Raw genomic sequence first — 9,500 nt, forward strand, 5'->3', positions numbered from 1 at the left:
TCAAGTACGTCCCAAAAGCTTCATATATTTTAGAGTGACTAATTAAGAAGGATCTTGGATTACGTTTTCATTTTCATGCTTGAAACTTGTTTAAATCTTGGTTGAACCTAGGATTTGACCAGAATCAAATGTGTATAAAATTCTTAAAAAAATAGAAAAATGAAAAACAAAAGCACATGGTCTTCTTATGTCATATAGTAAGCATTCAAGTTGATAAACAAGGTTTAGACATATTCAAACCAGACAAATCATGTATCTACCCCCTAACCCTAAACTCGGTCTTATGAAGTCTAGCATGAGGAGAAGTCGTTTTGGGTTTCAAACGTTTAAGCCAAAAGCCCCATTTCAAATATTTCAAACTTATTCAAATTTGGTTCGAATTTGAAAGACACACAAGTTATAGCACACATAGTGCATACATTCTCACACATACTGCACTAGATGCTAACCCGGCCTATAGTTTGAGGCCATTGGATGAGGTCGAAAAAAATCTTGGATTAGAAATGGGGTTGTTCGAACCCCGTAGTTGGATTTTTTGAACCTTGATCTGTAGTACTGGGCAAAACCCTAGTTTAACCTATTTAATTATAGATTCGTAGGTTGATTTTTCTACCTTTTTATTATTACTATGCAGCACATGTGTGTTTGCCCGTCGAGTGAAACTCGGAGGAAGAGGGATCACTCGGAAGGAGAGAAGAAGGGAGAGAATTATGGTGTCTCCCCTTTTTCGGGTGATGATGTTGACTTTTGTGCAGGGTTTGTCAGTGAGCAGGAGGTGCGAGCGAGCGAGCGAGTCGAGCGAGGCCGAGAATGAGAGAGATTTGTTTTTTTTTTTTGAGAGGGACGACCGAAGGATCCAGAAGGACCCACAGACTTCCAATACGCATCCTGATGCGTCTTCTCTTGACAAAGAAAATGGCTGGGAGTTTGTGTACCTATTGCACGTGACTTGTGCTCACTGAAGTGTGGGACCTCACGCATGGGCACCACACGTAAGTGACAGACCTGTTGGTGTAAAAACTCGGTTGATTATTATAGTGCATTAGAACAAAGTTTCCTATGGATTCAAGGGTAGGAAATCCAAGTTAACTCATTTACATGACATTATTTTTTCCATGAAGCAAAGTTAACGCACCTATCAATTGGTACATTTTGGAGTGACTAAGAAGGATCCAGGCTTACTTATTCATTTTCACGTGTAAAACTTGTCTAAATCTTGGTCAAACAAAATTGGCAGAAAATTCAAAAAAAAAAAAATGAAAAACCAAAGCACATAGTCTTCTTATGTCATGTAGTAAGCATTAAAGTTGATAAACAAGGTCTAGACATATTCAAACCATACTAATCATGTATCTACCCGCTAACCCCTAAACTATGTCTTAAGAAGTCAAGAATGAAGAGAAGTGGTTTTGGGTTTCAAACATGGACATTTCAAAAACCTCCCAAAACTTCATTTTAGGGTGAGTAAGAAGGATACAGGCTTCCCTTTTCATTTTCATGTTCTATACTTGTTTAAATCTTGGTCAAACCTAGGATTTGACCAAGATTCAAATGGGCACAAAAAAATAAAAAAAGCACATAGTGTTCTTATGTCATATCGTAAGCATTCAAGTTGATAAACAAGGTCTAGATATATCCAAATTAACCAGAAAAATCATGTATCTACCCCCTAGCGACCCTAAACTTCGTCTTATGAAGTCAAGCATGAAGAGAAGTGGTTTTGGGTTTCAAACATGGAAATTTCAAAAACCTCCCAAAATTCAGCTTCATTTTAGAGCGACTAAGAAGGATCGATGCTTTTACCTTTTCATTTCCATGTTTTAAACTTATTTAAATCTTGGTCAAACCTAGGATTTGACCAAGATTCAAATGGGCATAAAAATTCAGACAAAAAATCTAAAGAATGAAAAACCAAAGCACATAGCCTTCTTAATTATGTCATATAGTAAACACTCAAGTTGATAAACAAGGTCTAGACATATTCAAACCAGAAAAATCATGTGTATATCTACCCCTAACCCTAAACTCTGTATTATGAAGTCAATCTCTAGGATTTGACCAAGATTCAAATGGGCATAAAATAAAAAAACAGAAAAATGAAAAACCAAAGCGCACATAGTCTTCTTATATGTCATATAGTAAGCATTAAAGTTGATAAACAAGGTCTGGACATATTCAAACTAGCTAGACAAATCATGTATCTACCCCCTAACCCCTAAACTCTGTCTTATGACGAAGTCAAGAGCATGAAGATAAGTGGTTTTGGGTTTCAAACATGGAAATTTCAAAAACCTCCCAAAAACTTCATTAATTTTAGGGTGACTAAGAAGGATACAGGCTTCCATTTTCATTTCCATGTTCTATACTTGTTTAAATCTTGGTCAAACCTAGGATTTGACCAAGATTCAAATGTGCATCAAAATTCCAAAAAAATCAGAAAAATGAAAAACCAAAGCACATAGTTTTCTTATGTCACATACATATATATAGTAAGCATTCAAAAGTTCATAAACAAGGTCTAGACATATTCAAACCAGACAAATCATGTACCTCCTAACCCTAAACTTTGTCTTAATTATATATGAAGTCAAGCATGAAGCAGAGAAGTGTGGTTTTGGGTTTCAAACATGGAAATTTCAAAAACCTCCCAATAAGCTTCATTTTAATTAGACTGGCTGGTTAATTAAGAAGGATCCATGATTAATTACCTTTTCATTGTCATGTTTTAAACTTGTTTAAATCTTGGTCGAACCTAGGATTTGACCAAGATTCAAATGGGCATAAAAATTCAGAAAAATCGAAAGAATGAAAAACCAAAGCACATAGCCTTCTTATGTCATATAGTAAGCATTCAAGTTGATAAACATGGTCTAGACATATTCAAACCAGAAAAATCATGTATCTACCCCTAACCCTAAACTCTGTCTTATGAAGTCAAGCATGAAAAGAAGTACGGTGGTTTTGGGTTTCAAACATGGTAAATTCAAGAACCTCCCAAAAGCTTCATTTTAGAGTTACTAAGAGAAAGATCCAGACTTAATTACCTTATCATTTTCACATGTTCAACTTGTTTAAATCTTGCTCAACAAACCTAGGATCTTACCAAGATTCTCAAATGGGCATAAAAATCAAAAAATGAAATACCAATGCACATAGTCCTCTTAATGTCATATAGCTAGTAAGCATTCAAGTTGATAAACAAGGTCTAGACATATTCAAACAAGACAAATCATGTATCTACCCCTATCGACCCTAAACTTCGTCTTATGAAGTCAAGCATGAAGAGAAGTGGTTTTGGGTTTCAAACATGGAAATTTCAAAAACCTCCCAAAATTCAGCTTCATTTTAGAGCGACTAAGAAGGATCGATGCTTACCTTTTCATTTCCATGTTTTAAACTTGTTTAAATCTTGGTCAAATCTAGGATTTGACCAAGACTCAAATGGGCATAAAATAAAAAAACCGAAAAATGAAAAACCAAAGCGCACATAGTCTTCTTATATGTCATATAGTAAGCATTAAAGTTGATAAACAAGGTCTAGACATATTCAAACTAGCTAGACAAATCATGTATCTACCCCCTAAAACCCCTAAACTCTGTCTTATGACGAAGTCAAGCATGAAGATAAGTGGTTTTAGGTTTCAAACATGGAAATTTCAAGTACGTCCCAAAAGCTTCATATATTTTAGAGTGACTAATTAAGAAGGATCTTGGATTACGTTTTCATTTTCATGCTTGAAACTTGTTTAAATCTTGGTTGAACCTAGGATTTGACCAGAATCAAATGTGCATAAAATTCTTAAAAAAATAGAAAAATGAAAAACAAAAGCACATGGTCTTCTTATGTCATATAGTAAGCATTAAAGTTGATAAACAAGGTCTGGACATATTCAAACTAGCTAGACAAATCATGTATCTACCCCCTAACCCCTAAACTCTATCTTATGACGAAGTCAAGAGCATGAAGATAAGTGGTTTTGGGTTTCAAACATGGAAATTTCAAAAACCTCCCAAAAACTTCATTAATTTTAGGGTGACTAAGAAGGATACAGGCTTCCATTTTCATTTCCATGTTCTATACTTGTTTAAATCTTGGTCAAACCTAGGATTTGACCAAGATTCAAATGTGCATCAAAATTCCAAAAAAAATCAGAAAAATGAAAAACCAAAGCACATAGTTTTCTTATGTCACATACATATATATAGTAAGCATTCAAAAGTTCATAAACAAGGTCTAGACATATTCAAACCAGACAAATCATGTACCTCCTAACCCTAAACTTTGTCTTAATTATATATGAAGTCAAGCATGAAGCAGAGAAGTGTGGTTTTGGGTTTCAAACATAGAAATTTCAAAAACCTCCCAATAAGCTTCATTTTAATTAGACTGGCTGGTTAATTAAGAAGGATCCATGATTAATTACCTTTTCATTGTCATGTTTTAAACTTGTTTAAATCTTGGTCGAACCTAGGATTTGACCAAGATTCAAATGGGCATAAAAATTCAGAAAAAAATCGAAAGAATGAAAAACCAAAGCACATAGCCTTCTTATGTCATATAGTAAGCATTCAAGTTGATAAACATGGTCTAGACATATTCAAACCAGAAAAATCATGTATCTAGCCCTAACCCTAAACTCTGTCTTATGAAGTCAAGCATGAAAAGAAGTACGGTGGTTTTGGGTTTCAAACATGGTAAATTCAAGAACCTCCCAAAAGCTTCATTTTAGAGTTACTAAGAGAAAGATCCAGACTTAATTACCTTATCATTTTCACATGTTAAACTTGTTTAAATCTTGCTCAACAAACCTAGGATCTTACCAAGATTCTCAAATGGGCATAAAAATCAAAAAATGAAATACCAATGCACATAGTCCTCTTATGTCATATAGCTAGTAAGCATTCAAGTTGATAAACAAGGTCTAGACATATTCAAACAAGACAAATCATGTATCTACCCCCTATCGACCCTAAACTTCGTCTTATGAAGTCAAGCATGAAGAGAAGTGGTTTTGGGTTTCAAACATGGAAATTTCAAAAACCTCCCAAAATTCAGCTTCATTTTAGAGCGACTAAGAAGGATCGATGCTTACCTTTTCATTTCCATGTTTTAAACTTGTTTAAATCTTGGTCAAATCTAGGATTTGACCAAGACTCAAATGGGCATAAAATAAAAAAACCGAAAAATGAAAAACCAAAGCGCACATAGTCTTCTTATATGTCGTATAGTAAGCATTAAAGTTGATAAACAAGGTCTAGACATATTCAAACTAGCTAGACAAATCATGTATCTACCCCCTAAAACTCCTAAACTCTGTCTTATGACGAAGTCAAGCATGAAGATAAGTGGTTTTAGGTTTCAAACATGGAAATTTCAAGTACGTCCCAAAAGCTTCATATATTTTAGAGTGACTAATTAAGAAGGATCTTGGATTACGTTTTCATTTTCATGCTTGAAACTTGTTTAAATCTTGGTTGAACCTAGGATTTGACCAGAATCAAATGTGCATAAAATTCTTAAAAAAATAGAAAAATGAAAAACAAAAGCACATGGTCTTCTTATGTCATATAGTAAGCATTCAAGTTGATAAACAAGGTTTAGACATATTCAAACCAGACAAATCATGTATCTACCCCCTAACCCTAAACTCGGTCTTATGAAGTCTAGCATGAGGAGGAGTCGTTTTGGGTTTCAAACGTTTAAGCCAAAAGCCCCATTTCAAATATTTCAAACTTATTCAAATTTGGTTCAAATTTGAAAGACACACAAGTTATAGCACACATAGTGCATACATTCTCACACATACTGCACTAGATGCTAACCCGGCCTATAGTTTGAGGCCATTGGATGAGGTCGAAAAAAATCTTGGATTAGAAATGGGGTTGTTTGAACCCCGTAGTTGGATTTTTTGAACCTTGATCTGTAGTACTGGGCAAAACCCTAGTTTAACCTATTTAATTATAGATTCGTAGGTCGATTTTTCTACCATTTTATTATTACTATGCAGCACATGTGTGTTTGCCCGTCGAGTGAAACTCGGAGGAAGAGGGATCACTCAGAAGGAGAGAAGAAGGGAGAGAATTATGGTGTCTCCCCTTTTTCGGGTGATGATGTTGACTTTTGTGCAGGGTTTGTCAGTGAGCAGGAGGTGCGAGCGAGCGAGCGAGCGAGCGAGTCGAGCGAGGCCGAGAATGAGAGAGATTTGTTTTTTTTTTTGAGAGGGACGACCGAAGGATCCAGAAGGACCCACAGACTTCCAATACGCATCCTGATGCGTCTTCTCTTGACAAAGAAAATGGCTGGGAGTTTGCGTACCTATTGCACGTGACTTGTGCTCACTGAAGTGTGGGACCTCACGCATGGGCACCACACTAAGTGACAGACCTGTTGGTGTAAAAACTCGGTTGATTATTATAGTGCATTAGAACAAAGTTTCCTATGGATTCAAGGGTAGGAAATCCAAGTTAACTCATTTACATGACATTATTTTTTCCATGAAGCAAAGTTAACGCACCTATCAATTGGTACATTTTGGAGTGACTAAGAAGGATCCAGGCTTACTTATTCGTTTTCACGTGTAAAACTTGTCTAAATCTTGGTCAAACAAAATTGGCAGAAAATTCAAAAAAAAACAGAAAAATGAAAAACCAAAGCACATAGTCTTCTTATGTCATGTAGTAAGCATTAAAGTTGATAAACAAGGTCTAGACATATTCAAACCATACTAATCATGTATCTACCCGCTAACCCCTAAACTATGTCTTAAGAAGTCAAGAATGAAGAGAAGTGGTTTTGGGTTTCAAACATGGACATTTCAAAAACCTCCCAAAACTTCATTTTAGGGTGAGTAAGAAGGATACAGGCTTCCCTTTTCATTTTCATGTTCTATACTTGTTTAAATCTTGGTCAAACCTAGGATTTGACCAAGATTCAAATGGGCACAAAAAAATAAAAAAAGCACATAGTGTTCTTATGTCATATCGTAAGCATTCAAGTTGATAAACAAGGTCTAGATATATCCAAATTAACCAGAAAAATCATGTATCTACCCCCTAGCGACCCTAAACTTCGTCTTATGAAGTCAAGCATGAAGAGAAGTGGTTTTGGGTTTCAAACATGGAAATTTCAAAAACCTCCCAAAATTCAGCTTCATTTTAGAGCGACTAAGAAGGATCGATGCTTTTACCTTTTCATTTCCATGTTTTAAACTTATTTAAATCTTGGTCAAACCTAGGATTTGACTAAGATTCAAATGGGCATAAAAATTCAGACAAAAAATCTAAAGAATGAAAAGCCAAAGCACATAGCCTTCTTAATTATGTCATATAGTAAACACTCAAGTTGATAAACAAGGTCTAGACATATTCAAACCAGAAAAATCATGTGTATATCTACCCCTAACCCTAAACTCTGTATTATGAAGTCAATCTCTAGGATTTGACCAAGATTCAAATGGGCATAAAATAAAAAAACAGAAAAATGAAAAACCAAAGCGCACATAGTCTTCTTATATGTCATATAGTAAGCATTAAAGTTGATAAACAAGGTCTGGACATATTCAAACTAGCTAGACAAATCATGTATCTACCCCCTAACCCCTAAACTCTGTCTTATGACGAAGTCAAGCATGAAGATAAGTGGTTTTGGGTTTCAAACATGGAAATTTCAAAAACCTCCCAAAAACTTCATTAATTTTAGGGTGACTAAGAAGGATACAGGCTTCCATTTTCATTTCCATGTTCTATACTTGTTTAAATCTTGGTCAAACCTAGGATTTGACCAAGATTCAAATGTGCATCAAAATTCCAAAAAAAATCAGAAAAATGAAAAACCAAAGCACATAGTTTTCTTATGTCACATACATATATATAGTAAGCATTCAAAAGTTCATAAACAAGGTGTAGACATATTCAAACCAGACAAATCATGTACCTCCTAACCCTAAACTTTGTCTTAATTATATATGAAGTCAAGCATGAAGCAGAGAAGTGTGGTTTTGGGTTTCAAACATGGAAATTTCAAACACCTCCCAAAAAGCTTCATTTTAATTAGACTGGCTGGTTAATTAAGAAGGATCCATGATTAATTACCTTTTCATTGTCATGTTTTAAACTTGTTTAAATCTTGGTCGAACCTAGGATTTGACCAAGATTCAAATGGGCATTAAAATTCAGAAAAAAATCGAAAGAATGAAAGACCAAAGCACATAGCCTTCTTATGTCATATAGTAAGCATTCAAGTTGATAAACATGGTCTAGACATATTCAAACCAGAAAAATCATGTATCTACCCCTAACCCTAAACTCTGTCTTATGAAGTCAAGCATGAAAAGAAGTACGGTGGTTTTGGGTTTCAAACATGGTAAATTCAAGAACCTCCCAAAAGCTTCATTTTAGAGTTACTAAGAGAAAGATCCAGACTTAATTACCTTATCATTTTCACATGTTAAACTTGTTTAAATCTTGCTCAACAAACCTAGGATCTTACCAAGATTCTCAAATGGGCATAAAAATCAAAAAATGAAATACCAATGCACATAGTCCTCTTATGTCATATAGCTAGTAAGCATTCAAGTAGATAAACAAGGTCTAGACATATTCAAACAAGACAAATCATGTATCTACCCCCTATCGACCCTAAACTTCGTCTTATGAAGTCAAGCATGAAGAGATGTGGTTTTGGGTTTCAAACATGGAAATTTCAAAAACCTCCCAAAATTCAGCTTCATTTTAGAGCGACTAAGAAGGATCGATGCTTACCTTTTCATTTCCATGTTTTAAACTTGTTTAAATCTTGGTCAAATCTAGGATTTGACCAAGACTCAAATGGGCATAAAATAAAAAAACCGAAAAATGAAAAACCAAAGCGCACATAGTCTTCTTATATGTCATATAGTAAGCATTAAAGTTGATAAACAAGGTCTAGACATATTCAAACTAGCTAGACAAATCATGTATCTACCCCCTAAAACCCCTAAACTCTGTCTTATGACGAAGTCAAGCATGAAGATAAGTGGTTTTAGGTTTCAAACATGGAAATTTCATGTAACATCCTGATTTTTACGGACTGATTTTTTTTCTCTAAAACAAAGGATGTTGCAACCCTGTCGACTAAACAATTTTTTTTTTCGTATGAAGTCGTTTAAAATTAATTCCAAATGTGTTGGAATTAATTGACTTAATATAAAAGCCGATTAACTTCTCAAAGTGCTTCTTGTGTTTTTATTTGGTCTTAATTGGATTTGCCAAATTCCTTCTCACTTGGTCTTCTTCAAAAATCCACTTTGAACTTGGTGATGTACATACACATGCACGTACATGCACAAGCACATACACTACCTTGGTTAGATCTTTTAACTCGTCTAGTCTTTTTCTTCCCTTGATCGCTCAATCTCTCTCATCTCACTCATTTATTTCTATTTCTTTCTCATGTATGTTTAGACATGCATCGGGCTCTTTTTCTTTTACATGTCGATCACCACACACTAGTAGCCCGGCAG

This window comes from Lolium perenne, chromosome 5, assembly GCF_019359855.2.
Source record: "Lolium perenne isolate Kyuss_39 chromosome 5, Kyuss_2.0, whole genome shotgun sequence".
NCBI classification, from domain to species: Eukaryota; Viridiplantae; Streptophyta; class Magnoliopsida; order Poales; family Poaceae; genus Lolium; species Lolium perenne.